Source organism: Alosa pseudoharengus, unplaced genomic scaffold (assembly GCF_046254945.1).
Source record: "Alosa pseudoharengus isolate Yale_2024_CS ecotype anadromous, Long Island Sound unplaced genomic scaffold, YU_APseudo_1.1 YU_APseudo_1.1_scf_11, whole genome shotgun sequence".
Classification (NCBI taxonomy): domain Eukaryota; kingdom Metazoa; phylum Chordata; class Actinopteri; order Clupeiformes; family Clupeidae; genus Alosa; species Alosa pseudoharengus.
In genome coordinates, this window is record NW_027468576.1 from 9,830,680 (window position 1) to 9,849,685 (window position 19,006).

Below are 19,006 nucleotides of genomic sequence, written 5' to 3' on the forward strand. Positions count from 1 at the left end.
GCCCAAGTTTCGTGCCGATCTAGTTGGGGTCAGTGAAGTTGAGTCAAGCTGGATGTTAATCTGTTGGGGAATAGCTGTTTTAGCTGGAAACACCAAAAACTCTGTTTTTGAGAGATTAAGCTGAAGGTGCCGATCTTTCTTCCAGGCTGAAATATCCTTAAGGCATGCAGAAATCCGGTGGGAAACACTAGAGTCATCAGGTGGGAAAGACAGGTAAAGTTGAGTGTCGTCTGCATAACAGTGATGGTCAAATCCATGGGAGCGAATAGTATCACCTAAGGAAGTGGTGTAAATAGAGAAAAGCAAGGGTCCTAATACTGATCCCTGAGGCACACCTGTGGTGAGGGCATGAGACTTAGATACTTGTCCCTGCCAAGACACGTTGAAAGAACGCCCTTTAAGGTAAGATTCAAACCAGTCAAGAGCTTTTCCAGAAATTCCCAGTTCAGATAGTATAGATAGGAGAATGTCATGGTTAACAGTATCAAAGGCTGCAGATAAATCTAGTAGAATTAATACTGATGACTGAGCAGAGGACTTAGCTACTCTCAATGCTTCAGTCACAGACAGAAGAGCAGTTTCAGTAGAATGACCACTCTTGAAACCAGACTGCATAGGGTCTAGTAGATTATTCTGATGAAGAAAGTCACAAACTTGCTTGAAGACCACTTTCTCCAAAACCTTTGACAAGAAAGGAAGAAGGGAGACAGGTCTGTAGTTCTTCACCTCAGTTGGATTAAGTGTACTTTTCTTTAGCAGAGGTGTAACCCTAGCCTGTTTAAAAGAATAAGGAACTATTCCAGAACTGAGTGAAGCATTAAATACATGTGTGACTGCTGGTAGAACAGCGGGTGAGATAGACTGTAGAAGAGTGGACGGGACAGGATCTAATGGGCATGTTGTTGGACGACATCGCTGAAGCAATTGAGAGACTGCTTCCTCATCAAGAGGAGAGAAAGAGTCAAATGATGGGGTCATACTAACACAAGGCAAAGCCCTCCTTATAGGAGCATCAAACTGAGCACTTATTTTAGCAACTTTTTCAGTGAAAAATGTTGCAAAGTCATTTGCTGACAGTGAAGTAGTTGATGGTGGTGGTGGAGGATTGAGGAGAGATTTGAAAGTAGAAAAAAGTTGTCTACTGTCAGTGGCGCTCTCAATCTTGCTTTGATAGAATGCCTTTTTTGCAAGTGTAACAGTGGATGAAAAGGATGACAGCAAAGACTGGTAGTTACTAAGATCATTTCCATCTCTGGATTTACGCCATTTCCTCTCAGCAGCTCTAAGTTCCTTTCGTACTGAGACTATACTGTTCGTCAGCCATGGATGGCGAGGTTTAGAACGAGTAGGTCTTGAGGAAAGAGGACATGCTGCATTCAGACAAGATGCCAGTGTAGAGCAGAGAGTCTCTGTAGCGTCATTAACCTCAAGTGTCAAGAATGAGCTAGGAGTAGGTAAAGCAGATGTTACTAATGTTGCAAAATGGTCACTTGAGAGGCTTCTGAGATTACGCCGGAACGAAATTATCGGAGGAGGAGCAGCTGGGTTATCCAGGAGACACACAGAGAATCTGATAAAGTGATGATCCGATACATGTAATGGATTAACCAAAACCTTGTCTGTATTACAGTTACGTACCAGAATTAAATCAAGATCTTTACCAGCCTTGTGAGTAGGAGGACTGTGGACACGTGTGATATTAAATGAGGAGAGTAAGGACAGGAAGTCAATTGCAGACGAGTTATCCAAATGAATATTAAAATCGCCAAGGATTAATAATGGGCATGCATCCATTGGAATAGCAGACAGTAGAATGTCCAACTCGTTCACAAAGTTCCCAAGTTGTCCTGGAGGGCGATAAATAACCACCAAGTATAATTTGTATGGTTCAGTTATCATGATGGCATGATATTCAAACGAGTTGTGGACCTGAGCAGGCAGCAACTGTGTAAACCTCCAATCATCAGAGACGAGAAAGCCTGTCCCGCCTCCTCTACCAGACGAACGACTGGTATGCGAAAAAGCATAACTGGTCGACAACGCTGCAGGCGTGGCAGTATTCTCCGGCCTAATCCACGTCTCTGTAAGCGCAAGCAATTGAAGCGATAACTGTGAGGCCAGAGCAGGAATGAAGTCCGCTTTATTCACTGCAGATTGGCAATTCCACAACCCTACAGAAAAAGTAGGACAAGCCTGCTGAACTGATTGTTGCCTTTCAACACCAGTACGCTTATTAACCTGACCGGATACAGGGATATGTTGAAGGCACATTATTAGAAGGATTGTCAGCTAACAAGACAAGGTGAGACAAGAGTGAAACTTATCTGAGAGGTGCCTTGCTTGTGTCCTTGCTCGGTGGACTCGTCGCAGGTAGACTCGATTCGTCTTGACACGAGTAAGTCTTGACACGAGGACGGCTGCACACGAGCGCTGACGTCTCCGCTGACGCTCCAGCACAATAACCACTTTAAATGCTAGTCCTAATTGATCACGCGGAAAACCACACCCTCTAAAAACTCACGACACCAAGGCCAGTCTAAGCGCAATTAAACAGACAGCCGTAATGAAAACAATATCAACTACCACTACCCACTACGGCTAATAACTAGTTTACCAACTTGTAACTATGACAACTACATAAACAAATCCCTTAACAACACGAGACTCCCATACAATTAAAACTTACAGCAAGTGCGGACGCAGCTCCAGAAAAAAACGAGTTGAGTTCAGTAAAGCTAACGTTAACAATCTACTTAGTCCAGCTACACTTAAAAACACCACCCCCTCTAAAAACTCACGACACCAAGGCCAGTCTAAGCGCAATTAAACAGACAGCCGTAATGAAAACAATATCAACTACCACTACCCACTACGGCTAATAACTAGTTTACCAACTTGTAACTATGAGTAAAACTCATATGGAGTAAAACTTGTGTCACCTTAAACCGAATTTGAATATGAATTTGAATATGAATTTGAGCAATTGTATTGGAAAAACGAATTTGAATAGTATATATTGAAACTGAATTCATTAGATTGGAACTGAATCTCAGTCAACTTGAAATTGAATATAATATTTTGAAATTGAACTAATTTGCTCTGATACATAAATTATCCTGACTGAAAATTTCGCTCTTGGAACTTTCACATTCACTTCTCAAAATTCAGTTTCAAAACGTGAAATTCAATTTCAGTCTACCGAGACAAAAACAGCTGGTAGCTAAGGAAGAGCAATCGAGTGCAGAGCTATTGTGATCGCGTGACAAGTGCCGAGCGCGAAGCAAAGAGCATAGCACCCTCTTAGCAAGCTGTCTCCTGAACCTCCAGAGAAAGAAGAGATGGAAGCGACTGGCACATCAGAAAACGTCCAAGTAAGTTGATATCATATGCCATGTCTGTTAACGTTACTTTGTATATAATGTACATTATATGCTAGCGCTGGCTGGCTAGCCAGCATAGTTTCATCGACTAAGTTAAAGTTTTTTCCATAGTTCAGAACCAGTTAGACTACTATAACGTTACTCTTTGATATAACAATATGATTGGTCATTGTCATATCATTGTGCCTTTTAGGCCTGTAAGAACACGTTACAATCTCAGGTTAAACAGTATCATTCGTGGAAAACTGGATATGTCCCCCTAGTTAAGCTTTTCTCATCGTTGTGTTGTCTGTTAGCTAATGCTACGTGGGGCAATTTTTTCGTGCCGTGATGTTGCCAGACAACTGGATTGCGATAACTTTGTTAGCAAATGGTAGCTAGCTAGCTTCTAAGAGTTTCAAACTGAATATGTTCTATATCGATAATATGATCAAGACTCAAGAGACCCTAGTTTAACAGTATTTCTACAGGCTGATTTATGCTTCTTCATCGACTCCATGCAGATTTTGTAAAAGTTATTGAGAAATAGACACAGTATATTACAATAACCTAATTATTATACTTTAACTGTGTGTTGTCTTGATACTTCTGTTTCAGTAATGTGTGTGTAGATTGCAAATAATGTGTTGTATGACGATAGAAATGTCCTTGGTTCTTAATTAACTCATTGTATTGACCAAGTCGTGTGTGTGCAGAGAAGGTGTAATGATATTTATTATGATGTATACGATGCAAGGTATGAATGTGTGTGTGAGAAACAACTGATTGTCTCTTAGGTGCACAGACTTGTGTATCCTGATTGCCTGATGCTTATGAGACCTCTTTGCGCAGAGATGAATAAACAATTAACGAGAAAGACTCACAGTAGACCTTTAAGCTAAACACTGATTGTTTGTTGGTTTTATTTTCATAGGTTGAGAGGCCTCAATGAACAGTGGACAGTGAGATAGACTGAGGACAATGGACCTTTGGACTGGCACCGATCAGACATGGACACCGAAGCTTGATTTCTCTTAATAAATATCTTTGCAAGATGCAACACATATTGTAAAACACGTTACACACTAATAAAAATGTCCACTGTTGTTTTCTCTGGAATTGATTTGTTTGCCATTGGTGGTGATGGATTTCCAAATGTATGGGCAATCTAAATTTTAGTTTATGTGTGTAATCAGCTGATATTAGATATGAATTGCAAAATCATGTAGGTTTATCCTTTGCAACATAAGGAAGAACAGACCTTATCTGACACAGGATTCCACACAACTTCTTGTTCAGGCCATGGTCATCTCCAAGCTGGACTATTGTAATTTACTATTAGCTGGTTTACCTGCTTGTGTAGTAAGATTGTTACAGCTGATTCAGAATGCTGCCGCACGCCTGGTCTTTAATCAGCCAAAGACATATGTAACTCCTCTCCTAGTTACTCTCCATTGGCTCCCTATTAGGCAGAATTAAATTTAAATCTCTCACTTTGGCCTATAGGACACTGACCGGATCTGCTCCTTGTTATTTTAATTCAATGATCAAGACGTACATCCCCAACTGCCCACTGTGGTCTTCTGAAGAGTGTCTGTTGTGTCGACCAGACATAGGTCAAATTCAAGACTTTTCCTCAGTGGTTCCATGTTGGTGGAATGAGTTGCCCAGTGCTCTCTGTTCCTGTGATAGTTTTGGGTCTTTTAACAGACGCATCTGTTGAACATGCACTTAGTTCATTAACACTTATGGTGTGTATAGTATTGTTTCATTTTCATTAGGCTGTTGATTAATTTGACATTGTTGTTTATTATTGATATTCTCCATAATGTCTTACCATGCTATTGTTATTTTTATTATATTATTGACTGAATGTACATTATTGTTTATTATTACTATTTTCCCTTTTTTCTCATTGTTTATGTCATTAGGCTATTGATTGAATTGACATGGTTGTTTATTATTGCTATTCTCTTTATTATAGTCTGACCAACATCTTCATTTGTTCCCTGTTCAATTTTAAGTATTATATTGTTTTGTATTTATGTTGCTTTGGACAAAAGCGTAACCATAACTATATGTAATTGGAAGCAAATAAAGGTAGCCTACACATCATAGTATTACAAGAGTGGCTTTAAACGTAAGAAAACGGTAATGATTTGTCCTTTTTTGGTCATTCAAACATGTAGATTTTTATTCACATAATTACTAGGTCGTTGCCTTTTCTATCCAGTAGGTGGCAGTCCAGGATAAGAAATAGAGCAGTAGTTGAGTAGGAAAAACGAAAACGAGAGAAAGTTATGCCCATGACATTTTAAAGAATGACAGGCTAGAAGTTTGCAATTGGTAGACAGTACATTGATGTTTGATGGCTAGCTGAGTAGTTCTGTATGGACTGACAGGCTGGAAGTTTGAAATGTAATACTGTAAAAAATGTTTTAGCCTATTTAAAATTACAAAAACGGTAGGTAAGACCATACATCGATGTTTGATGGCTAGCTGGGTAGTTCTGTAGGCTACTTCAAGGATTGACAGGCTAGAAGTTTTAGATGTAATACTGCAAAAAATGTTTTATTTGTTTAAAATTACAAAAACGGTAGGTAAGTAGGCCTAGGCTACATCGATGTTTGATGGCTGGGTAGGCTAGTTCTGTATTTCAAGGATTGACAAGCTAGAAGTTTGAAATAATACTGCAACAAATGTTTTATTTGTTTAAAATTACATAAACGGTAGGTGAGACAGTAGGCCTACAATCGGAATGTGTTTTATGAATCGTGCGTGCAGATCTAATAACCGTGCAAACCAAGTGCCCACACTATGCTCTGCTTCGCGCTCGGCACTAGTCACGCGATCACAATAGCTCTGCACTCGATTGCTTTTCCTGAGCTACCAGCTGTTTTTGTCTCGGTAGACTGAAATTGAATTTCACGTTTTGAAACTGAATTGTGAGAACTGAATGTGAAAGTTCCAAGAGCGACATTTTCAGTCAGGATAATTTATGTATCAGAGCAAATGAGTTCAATTTCAAAATATTATATTCAATTTCAAGTTGACTGAGATTCAGTTACAATCTAATGAATTCAGTTTCAACATATACTATTCAAATTCGTTTTTCCAATACAATTGTTCAAATTCAGCAATTCAAATGCAAATACAACATATTCAAATTCGGTTTAAGGTGGCACAAGTTTTACTCCATATTTTTGTCTCGGTAGACTGAAATTGAATTTCACGTTTTGAAACTGAATTTTGAGAACTGAATGTGAAAGTTCCAAGAGCGAAATTTTCAGTCAGGATAATTTATGTATCAGAGCAAATAAGTTCAATTTCAAAATATTATATTCAATTTCAAGTTAACTGAGATTCAGTTACAATCTAATGAATTCAGTTTCAATATATACTATTCAAATTCGTTTTTCCAATACAATTGCTCAAATTCATATTCAAATTCATATTCAAATTCGGTTTAAGGTGACACAAGTTTTACTCCATAGGCTACTAATAAAATGTTTAAAAGTGCGCTGCCTGTTTGTGCGTGTCATGTGTTTGATTTCCAACTTATGAAACGTTGCTTTGGTGTCTAACCTGCGCGGCCAAAGTAGGCCACACCAGAAACGGATGATAAAGGATCTTTGGTAATGCTAAACCATACTGTTTGTCACTAAAGTAGTGCAACAGGCTGGCTGGCTGGCTGACAGCTCAGACAACAAACTTTAGTTAACTCGCTAAAACATGCAGCTACCCCGCAAAAAAGGTCTCTCTTACATAACCTACACTTTAGCTGAGGTCTGCCCGCTGGAAGACGGTACACAAATAAATAAACAAAGTTCACCTACATTAAGGCGCGTTCTTACCTTTGTGTAGAGGTTATAAGGCTTGCAGCCTGATGATGATTGATGGATCATCTCACTGATTGCTTGCAGCTTGCCTGCCTACATCCGGGTGCGCTGCAGTCCTTGCAAACAATTAGTCTTAGGCCTACGATGTCAATATCAACTTACAACGGCCACAATCGATTTTAGACTAGTTCATTCACCATTCATTGGGATTTGTTGGTTTGTGTAGGTTATTAGGTTATTTGCCATGCTGATATGAACCTAACCAATGAAGTTGCACGTCTTTATTACGTCAGACGTAATTTCAATCCACTCTTGAAAGAAATTAGTTTGGGGGTCAGTAAAATATACTAAGAGCTAATCTTGTCAAAATAATCAATAACTGGGAAACTAGTTGAGTGAACTTAAAACGTTTGTGGTGCCTGAACAATATGGCAGCTTTGAGTACAGCTCTGCAATTTTATTGAGTTTAGAACACTGTTGGGGAATACAGTGTATGATAATAGAGGGAATATGAGACTCTGCAAGCTCATATTGCAGGAAAGGCTCCCTTGTAGGCTCGTCTATCTCCAGTGGAGCGTTAACGGTATTGTAACGACATCTTCTGTTCTGCTCCTTACATGTTTACTGTGACACTGAATACTTAGCAGACACCATACTGTGTATGCTTCTTGACAGCAGGCCCTGGAAGGCTTGTAAAGGTACAGGGGCCTCATTTATAAAGCGTTCTTAAGCACAGATTTGATCTTAGACCGTGCATACGCTCAAATCCATGCCAACGCTCAGATTTATAAAAACCGTCGTTGACGTGGAAAAGTGCTTATCTCCACGTCAGGTTCAAACTTGACGTACGACCATTTCCTTGTGGTAATGCCGGGGTACTGCAAGTAATCTGAGGTCTAAGTGCGATGCATTTTCAAAATTCCAAGACCAACGATCTCATGTCTTTCTTTACCATATGCATGATCAATATCAGAAGATGTTTAAAGTCGTTTTGGACGCAGCTTAATGTTTTATGGTTTGGCATAAAACTGATAATGAGAACTATAGCCCACTTAAGAAAGTGAAAAAACGAATAGCTTACTTATTTCATAATATAAAAAAAAACACCAAGACCGATAGAATGATTGAAACATTCTTACAGGTGATCTAGTATATTTAGTGTTCTCACCAATCTAATATTGACCATAAAATGTCCAATTGCCCTCGTTTAGGAGAGGAAAAGTACATTTGCTGCCCCAGGGATGTAGTGGTAAATTAAGAGGTTATTGTACAATATTGGGAATAGGATAGTATTGGATAATTTGGACAGTTTTTAATGTTAAAAGTGAATAAACTCTTTTAAGAGGTGGATAAACTCTATTTCTGAAATTTCAGAGGTGGATAAACTGCGTTTACTCGCGTTTAGCCTCCACTCCTAATTTGCGCTCATAGGTCTATTCCCAGCTCCGTAACAGAAAGGTAATATTTGAATGTAAGTTATACAATGTAGGCTATAGATATTCTATATCATATATAGCCTACACAACCAAGGGACGGAAGTTATCTTCTGAAAGCAAGGCATCTTCATATTTAGTGTTGCGTCGTAGTTGCGTAAAGAGGTGCAGAGCGCGCACCTGTTTGCTTTTTTTGACTGGCAGTGCCCAAGATCAGATGACAGTACATGAGTTGAATAATGTAGGCTAAAATATAAAGGTAGGCCTAAAGCAAACAATAAAGGACAATGTTTAAGCCATTGGACATTATTGAAAGAAAACGATAGCAAAGATATGCAGAATGAATGAATAATGACCGGCGAACTAGGCTACTTTTTCAGCAAAAACATAGCCTGACATATCACGCTTAGTCCTCTGTTTTGTAGACTAAATCAGCATATTACCCTGGGTCATATTGGAAACGTACAGTAGCCTACTGTACCATAACGTACAGGATTATGCTGTAGGCCTAGGTCTTTCCTTCATAAGGTAGGCCTACCCAATTTTTTTTCTATAAAGTAGGCCTAAACATAGGCTACTAAATGTTGATTATTCACATTACTGCAAGCAAAATACTGGAATGAAAGCGAGCAGAGGACAATGGACATGGATGCATACGATCTCTTTCCAGAAAGCTTTGCTGGAAAAAAACATAATTAGTTAAGCTATTCGAACTGACTCATATAGGCTAGTTAACATCAGATGGCATAGGCTAGGCCTATACAATGTTTTCAATATATAATTTTACATAGGCTACAGCTTTTAGGCCATTGATTTCATTAAAACATATGCTAATGATATTGATGAGGGGGTGTTTACAAGGCGGAGACCTAAAACCATCCGGCTGCGCAAGTTGACCTTCATTTGTCGCAACACTTTTATAAATGAGGCCCCAGGTTAAATGAATTCAGCAAAATATATGGGAATGGAGGAGTCTGATTCAGTCTGCACGAGAACAACGATTTTGGAGAACATTTACTTTCCAGCAAGACAATGAGCCGAAGCATACAGGGTAAACTACACAGAAATGGTTTAAAGATTTGGTTTAAAAGGTGAATGTTCTGGAGAGTCAAATCCCAGACCTCAATCCTATAAAATCTGTGGCTGGACTTGAAAATGGCTGTTCACACCTGATCCTCTTCCAACCAGACAGAGCTTGAGCAGTTTTGGCAAGAAAAATGTAAAAATATAGCTGCAAGCAGCAATGCGGGGGCCTAGCAGAGCGCTATAGCAGAAATGGCGTTGCCACGGCATGAGCAAGCTCTTAGAGCAAGAGGCCAAATTACACCAATGTCTTTGTGCGGTCTCACAATCAGCTACCATGTCCCTCTACCAAGTTTGGACTTCATACACCAAAGTGTTGCTGAGATACGAGCTCACTTCCTGTATTACAGCGCCCCCTGTAGAGGCCAAATGATTCCAATTTCCTAGTGCATCATCATAATCAGGTAACAGGTCCTTATACTAAGTTTGGAGTTTGTACACCAAAGCGTTGCTGAGATACAAGCTCACTTCCTGTATTACAGCACCCCCTATAGAGGCCAAATGATGCCAATTTCCTGCTGTGTCCTCACAATCAGATACAAAGTCCCTGTACCCAGTTTGGACTTCATACATTAAAGCGTCACCTAGATGTTTGTCCACTTCCTGTTTGGCGTCCTCGTCACCATATTTGATTGGCTGTCACGGGCAAACAAAAATGAAATTGAAAAATCTGACCAGTATCGTTTGTGCGGCTCGGGCAGAAGATCATCTCCAACAAGTTTCGTGAAAATCTGAGGAAATTTGTAACCGCTGAAACTTTTCGTAGAGTTTGGACTAAATCCAATATGGCGGAGGTCCAGTATGGCCAAAAGTGACGTAATAGGGGTCAATCAACTCAAGTCAGTCCAGGGATTCCAATGGTGCTTAATTTGTGAAAATCGAACACACCGTTCAATTGTTACATGCGTAAATGTGAGTCCAGATTCGACCTATTGGTGGCGCTAGAGTGTTCGGCATAGAGCTTTGTAAATTCGTGAGAGTGATCATGGGACGGTCCTGAATCAGGGCGCTAAATTTCATAATAATAATGACTTGTGAATACCTTTCAACCCAGCTTTTCAACTTTCGGCCAAACTTTGACCTGTTGGTGGCGCTAGATGGCTGGGTTTAGAGATCTGTAAATTAGCGTTAGTGGTCAGTGGAGTGTCCCGAAACTTTCTGGCAAAAAATCTGCACTTTTTAGCCAGGCGTTCTATGGGCTGCCATAGACTCCAATGGCAGAAGTGTAATAATAATAATAATAATAATAATAATAGGAAAAACTACTAAAACAATGGGTGCCTTCGCAGCTTCGCTGCTAGGCCCCCAATTAAAATAGTAAAATTGTAGTATCCAGATGTGCAAGCTTTATTGAGACCTATCCACGCAGACTCCATATTTTGCATTCTATATTATTAATGAATTAACATTACTTTGTAGAAAATTACTTTTACTTTAACATTAAAAGGGTTTTTTGAACATTATTGTAAAAAAAAAGCCAAATTAAATTGACCAACATTCAATTTATAAAAGCAATAAAGGGGGGAATATCTAAGGGGGGGGGGGTATTTTTTATAGCCACTGTATGTTCTTTATTGCAATATATTTAGTTGGGACCAGGCCAGTGTGGAACATTGCAGGTCTCTCTCTCTCTCTCTGCATCTTTAGTCACACATATGAGTTATTTGAACATGTAACCAACCATTTATTTTAAATATAATAAAGTAACTGGGTGAAATTCTTTTAAACCTGCTTTTTAAATGAAATTATTTGAGTTTCTGTATCCGGACTGAGAAAAATACAACGATCTTCAGCTTTAAAACGTTATAATAATAATAATAAATAATAAATGAAATATATGAAATATGAAATAAGTTGCCTGAGATGGACCAGTACTTGTTTTGAATAGTTAAATATGTGTGTTATTAGACTCAATGTTAAAATAGTACAAAAACATATAGCCAAAAGCGGTGATGACGGGCGAGCACCTACGTTCCGGAAGATAATTCAGTCAGTCAGGGTTAATAATGCTACATCAGCCTCCAGACTCAACACTGGTGCTCCACAAGGCTGTGTGTTGTCTCCTCTGCTTTTCTTCATCTACACTAATGACTTGATATCTCAGTCTCAGTCAAAATATTCAAATATGCAGATGACACCACCATCATCGGCCTTATGAGTGACAATGAGTCTCAATACCACAAAGAAGTGAACTGGGCTGTAGACTGGTGCAGAAATACCAAGCTCCATCTCAATGCCTCAAAAATGTAGGAAATAGTTGTGGATTTGAAGAGGAGGCCTAACAGCCCTAGTTAAAGTGTAACTCTGGAGTACAAACAACCTAGGGTCTATTTACGGTAGTTAACCACTTTACGGTAGTTAACAACTATTTACGGTAGTTAACAAACTTTTGATTGAGAGAAAATGTATGTGAATTGGTGCCATTTTGAGCAAGACCGTTTATTTGTATTATCACTGAATGGGCTTACAGTGATGCTAAGAGGGCAAGGTGCCACGTCGCTTTTTTTTTTAAGGTTCTTTTATTATTTGTTTTAAAAGCAGAATGTAAAAATGTGTGGTACAAATATTCACATGGAAGTCAAAGAGTAGACCCCACCTCTACCTCCCGTACCACCCCTTCCCACCCTTTCCTCATCCCTTGACAGGTCTCATAGAACAGGCATACACACATAAATGACAGACACAAATCACTAGCAAGTACATTAAGGAGATAGACCTAGTATTAATAGGCCATACAACTAAGAGTACAGTTACAGATGATGAACACAAAAGCAAGTAAATAAAAAGAAAGAAATAATTAAAATAAAATAAAATAAAGATAACATTGGTACAGAAAGAATGGCGGGTAAACAGTTGGTGGTTGGTTGCATAACAGACTTAATAGACTGAAGTTAAAATTTAAGTCATTAATAGCCATATTAATACACTTACACAGATAGTAGGTGAAGGATTAAACCCTAAAGAAGAAAACATGCGTAATAACTAAACAAAGGTTGGTAGGTTATCAACATACTAAATTAGGGAAGTGTTTCTAGTTCACTAAAATACTTTATAAAGGCCCCAGCAGTGGCGCGACTGGCTGGGGCACCTGCACCGTACGCTGGCGACCTGGGTTCGATTCCCGCCCCGTCGTCCTTTCCGGATCCCACCCCGACTCTCTCTCCCACTCACTTCCTGTCAATCTCCACTATCCTATCTAATTAAAGGCATAAAAAGCCCAAAAAATATACTTTAAAAAAAATAAATACTTTATAAAAGGATTCCAGTGTTTGAAAAATCCATTTAGGTTACAACGTAGAGTGAACTTGACTTTCTCCAGTTTTAAAAAAAATAGGAGGTCTTTCAACCAAACAGATAAAAGAGGGGGTTGTGGTGATCTCCAGGTAAGTAGGATTCTACGCCTAGCTAGAAGGGTTGCAAAGGCCACAACATTGGCATGTGTCTTGCTGAAAAGTTGTGGGTTGAGTGAAACACCAAAGACGGCTGTGAGAGGGCATGGTTCCAAATTAATTTCTAGTATGAGAGAATTTTAAACATGGAGTTCCAATAATGTTCAAGCTCAGGGGCAAAGTGCAAACATATGAGTCAAATGGCATGGTGTGTTTCCACATTAACACATGGTGTCCTCAACTTCAGGATATAGCCTGCACTTGACAAGTGCAATCTATTTTAAACTGAATAAGGCTCAAACGGGCACATGATGATGAAGTACGTATTCTGTCAATGGCTCTCTCCCAGAAATCATCCCTAAATGGTAGGCTACCCCCAGCTCCAGTTCCCAAGGAGCCAAGCTTTTGGAGCAGCTCGCTGTGTTAAGTGACAGAAGACCCTTATCAATTTGCGAGACGAGACCTCTGAGTAGGTTTGAGTTTAAAGAAGTCTTCCCATGCCTGCTTTGGGGGTGGAGAGGGGCCACGACGCTATTTTATAGCCACTAACAATGCTCAAAATATAAACTTCTGTGGTAGTGTGGTGAGAGTTTCTACGGACAAACCGAAGTATTGTAACCTTTGAAAGTGTACAGAAAGGTTATAACAAGACCTGTATTTGTAGAAAGAAAATTCCAGTATTGTCAAATCATCGGACACGTTCGACCGTGCAGCGCTGCGCAGATCTGGCAGAATCTTTCAATACACACTTGCATTACGTTTAGCCAAATCTGCGCAGCGCTGATTCCATTGAACGCGCCCGCTGATTTGACGAGTTTGAAGTTGTTAACTAAACTTGCTTCTGGCTGACACAACTGAAGTGTCCCTCTCCAGTGGATCCTTGTTCTCACTATTGAATGATATTGCTGTCTTTTTTCGTGAGTCATACCAAAGGATGAATGTGTGGGAGCAAGGAAGCCAGGACAGTCGACACAAGCGCCTTTCCGCTATCAGAGAAACAAGGTGGTGGGCCAAGGATGTTGCTTTGAAGAGGATTTTTGGGTCCTTTGGAAAGCCAAAGTGTGTCTACATTGACGTCCTCAGGACTAGGGCTGGGCGATATGGCTAAAAACTGTATCACAATATAAGTGTTTCATATTGGTCAATATCGATAATTATTAAAATTTTAAAATAAGGACCAGGAGAAAAATATACTACATTTAAATTTTTTTTTTATTTTAAATGTAACCTTCCTCTGATTTGAATCACCTCAGAAATGGCAACACAACCATGAAAAACACCCAAATAAATTAAAATTAAAATCACAATGAACACTTAACAATTGTGTCTTCACATTAAGGTGCCACAATAAATATATTTTAACTGCAACTTTAGTGCTAGGATGTTCACAAGCTGATTCACTTTCTGGTGAATGAAATGCTTTGAAATATGTGTTTTGTAAAACCAAAAAAGTAAAACTGAGGTAGACTTTACATCTGTAACATAAAAATCAAACCTGACAGCTGCCAGTACAGTAACATTGAAGTCAGCATAGAAATTTGAAAAAGTAGCTCTTCAAGCCATTCTTACTCTAAACACCCTTGAACTATTCAAGTACCGGTATATTCTTATTGCAAGTTTTGTGTAAAAAAGTTCACTTGCCGATTCACCCTCCGGTGAATGACATGTTTCAATTATGTGCAGTGTTTTGTAAACATAGGAGACATTAAAGCAAAACTGAGGTAGACATCTGTAAGATAAAAAACAAACCTGATAGCCAACACAGTAATGGTAATATAAACCAGTATAGAAATATGAATAGGTAAATCTTCAAGTTATTCTTAGTCTAATCATAACTGAACCATTCAACACAAGTATATTTTCAATTAAGGTTTTGTGCAAGGAACACCAGCTGGTTGACCATCTCTGGTTTTAAAGCTGCCCTAGTGCACGTAACAATACAGTACTAAAAATTCTCTCTGAGGGGGTACTGGTGGCTGGGATACACAAGTACTTTTTCGCCAGCTGAGTTGTGTTCATGGAGCCGCCACCAGTCCAGGGGTTCAGACTCACTGTCTGCATCAGGGCATATCAGGTACCTTTCCAGCTCACTCTCCACTTTTTGTTCTTCTGTTAGAGGCAAGGCATCCTCTTCTTGACACTGCTTTTTTAAGAAGCTCCCCAATGACTTGCGTTGCTTTTTCTCGCCCAGTGGTGGAGGTGGTCCAGTGGCAGCTACAGCTCCACCTTCTGTCCCTTGCTCTGCTGCTTCCTCAGAAGCTTCTGCCTGTGACTGGCCTTGGTCTTCTTTCATTACTTCAGACACTGCTCTCATTTTAATGACCCCTACCTTCCCATACCTTTCCATAGTGGTCTGTTGCTTCGGTCTTGCAACGGATTGTGTTGGTCGTTTTTGCACACGGCTATGTTCCAAGGGGTGAGAGCGGCTGAGGTGATAGAACAAGTTCGTCGTATTGCCACTCTTGGTGGGGACGGCGGTCCTGCACAATTTACACACCACATTTGTCTGAGTGCGGTCCGACTTATAATATCCAAAAAAAAAAACAGGTGAACTGACCTTTCCTTTTTTATCAACTATGTCTTCGTTCGCAGTCGCGCACATGTTTTACGTCTCACACCACGCTGGTTTAAGAGGCCGTGCACAAGGCAACAAGATGGCACAACCAAGCTTGATACTGCTTCATGATTGGCTATTAGCGTGCCATACGTTGCTAGGTAGCAGCAGAGGACCGACCAACCAACCTTGCTTCGCAAACGGGTGGGTTCAAAGCGGAGCTAGAATCTTTGCTCTGGTTTATTCCAATGGAAAAAAATATATATATTTTCTATTGATATTGATCACGTGTGTATCGTGATACATATCGTTATCGTTTTATCGCCCAGCCCTACTCAGGACATTGGACAGGTGTTAGGGCCAGGAAAACCTGAAAACAACAGCGTGTGTCAAAGCAAAAGGGTACTTGGAGAGTTTAATATGATATGAAACAGTTCTAACTGCTCAGCTTTTCCTTAGGATTTTTGAAGTCACAACACCACTCTCAAAATACCTGCAGACACATGGTGTAGACATCTTGTCTGCTCATTAAATGGTTCTGACCAGGGTAGGAATTTCACAGCGGCCACGACGGCCATGGCCGTCGTAGCCCCTTGTGTTGGCCGTGACGCCCCTTTGAAAATCAGAGGTGTACAGGCCACGGTGGCCTTGGTGCCCCCTTCTTTAAATATTCTGCTTTGCATCCTACTAATAGCGATATATATTTAGCCTATGGCCTGTCAAAATAATCTTAGCATTCACAGCGCAAATTACGCAGTGGAGAAAGTGACAGCGCAAGAAAGAAAGTGCGTCCAAATTAACCCTTTCTTCTCAGTTGAACTACTCGCAAAGTAGCCTACTCATCACACAGACATCACAAGTATCACATGAAAGAGCTTTTTCTCAGCTTTTAAACAATGTTAGCCGCTAATTGCTGTGGTGAACGGTTCGCGAGAAAAGTAAATAATATCATTCAATTTAATCATAAATTCTACTGAAGGTTTTGCGTCCATCTCCCTACCCATTCATCTCGGTGGAATACTTCACGAACCCTTCGTTTAACATATGACAAACCATATATCAGAATAAACAGCAGACCTTACCGAACAGAAAGGTGTAAATCAGTCCCCTGTAGTGTTAGCCGTTCCAGACTAATCCCGTTTTGAATTTGCAGTAAATTTCAACATACATGGATGTCTCCAAATTCATAACGGGCCAAATACAAAATAAATATTACAAATGTCGCCTAGATATCGGTAAATCAGAGGACAGCTGACTATAAGAGTTTGTGAAAGTAGCCTTAATGATCACAAAATGCTAAGCATGCATTTAGGCTATTTGAGTTTCTTAAAGCTGAGCTGTGCTTAAATTGTTCAATACATGATTTCATAACAGGCCAAATATAAAATAAATGTTAAATATAGCCTAGATATCTGAAAAATGATCAGATGATTTACAGTTATATATAATATGTCATGTTTTATGTTTTTGTAATGTTTCATACAGTGATGCAGGTCTACTGCAGTGAATACAACTTTGATCATTTTTATAGCATACTACTGTATAGTTAACTTTGGCCTTGGTGCCCTGACATGTGGCCTTTGTGCCCCCCACCAAATATGCCCAACTGAAGGCCAAGTGGCCTTGCCCCTAAAATGGTGAAATTCCAAGCCTGGTTCTGACCACCGAAGATGCTCTGAAGAACATTTTAAGAGATTTTGAGTCAGTGAAGAAAGCTGCTGATGTTTTTGTTCAGTGGGCAGATACAACACTGTCTGAAGAGGATTGTGACATTGAACTGGAGGAAATGCTTCCAGAGAAAAGGAGGAGAAAAACGAAGATGATGGCTGGTGAGAAAGTGATGAAAGCTTCACAAATGCCAACAGTGCCTATGAAGCAAAAGTTCATAACCAGGTGATGGACAGTCACACAGAGCATCCATAGGCGCTTTTTAACCCATGGTTCCCTCTATGCGGACTTGGCTCTCCTCGATCCAAGAAACTTTATAGAAATGTCTTCCACAGGCTTGCCTGATAGGCCTACTGCATTTCAGGAGATGAGCAAATGCTTGCTCAGGTTTGATAGCAGGGCAACTCCTGCTAATTTGCAAAGTGAGCTAAAGTGTCTGGCAGCCCAATGGCCATGTCTTAAACAATCTGTTCTTGAGGAGTATCAAGTCAGGATTGCAGAGGATGACCCAGATGTTTGGGAAGAGGCAGAAATAAAAAAACAGCACCTGCAAATCTTGCAAAGAATGCCCAATGTGCTGCTACCAACTTCTTACACGGTCCAACCTCTTGACAGATGCCTATCACATCCTTGGCTTAGGCTACAAATTTCTTCTCACTCTACCTGTGACACAGGTAGCTTGTGAGAAAAGTTTCTCTGTACTCAAGTACATTAAGAATTGCTTAAGGAGCTTAAGTTCTCAGGAACACCTGGAAACATTCACAGGGTCTCCGCGGATCCTTAAAAAGTATTACATTTAGCTGTTTTTTGAAGAGTGGCATTAAATTTTATCTGGGCGGCATTAAATTGCATCTGGGTGGAATGAAAGAAAGATATGTCTGGAGAGACTATTTTCCATGCTAACGTTATTTCACCAGCGCACGTCCGTGTCTAACAAGACAGCAAAAAGTAGCGTATGCCTATAGCACAGGCATCACACACCATTTAGGGGGCAGTGTCATAGGCCTGTCACAGGCCTGTCATAGAAACAGACGAAGAAGTGTTTCAGAGTAGCAGGGCAGACGCGAGCCAAGATGGGCAAGTGCAGGTTTAATAATAACTGGCTTGAAGATAAGAATTATAGCGGCTGGTTACCAAAAACGATGGAATAGGAAGCATGGTGCAGACTTTGCAAAACCCCCCATAAAATTGGGAACAATGGGCTGCAAAGCCCTTGACGCACATATGAAAGGGGAGAAGCACAAGCGCTATGTCCCCATTCAGATGTTTGCAGCATCGGTATGTACTGCAAATGCAAACGCTAACGTTAGAATCATGTTGGTGTCTTCGGGGCCCAGTACAAGTAATGCCTTCGGTACATTCTCCCCAACCACCAGAAAAAATACTTATATTGGGTGATTTTAATATTCATATGGATAATGTGAACGATTGTCTCACAATTGCATTTCAATCCCTAATTGACCATGTCGGGTTCTGCCAAAATGTTAATTCACCGACGCACCGAGATAACCATACTATTGATCTAGTCTTGTCATAGAGCAGTTAACAATCTTGCCACAACACCCGACCTTAACTGACCACCATCTAATTACTTTTACAATGACATTACAACATGCAGTACCTAATTTAGCTGAATACTACAGCCGCAGCTTATCTGAAAAAACTAATGCAGACTTTCTAG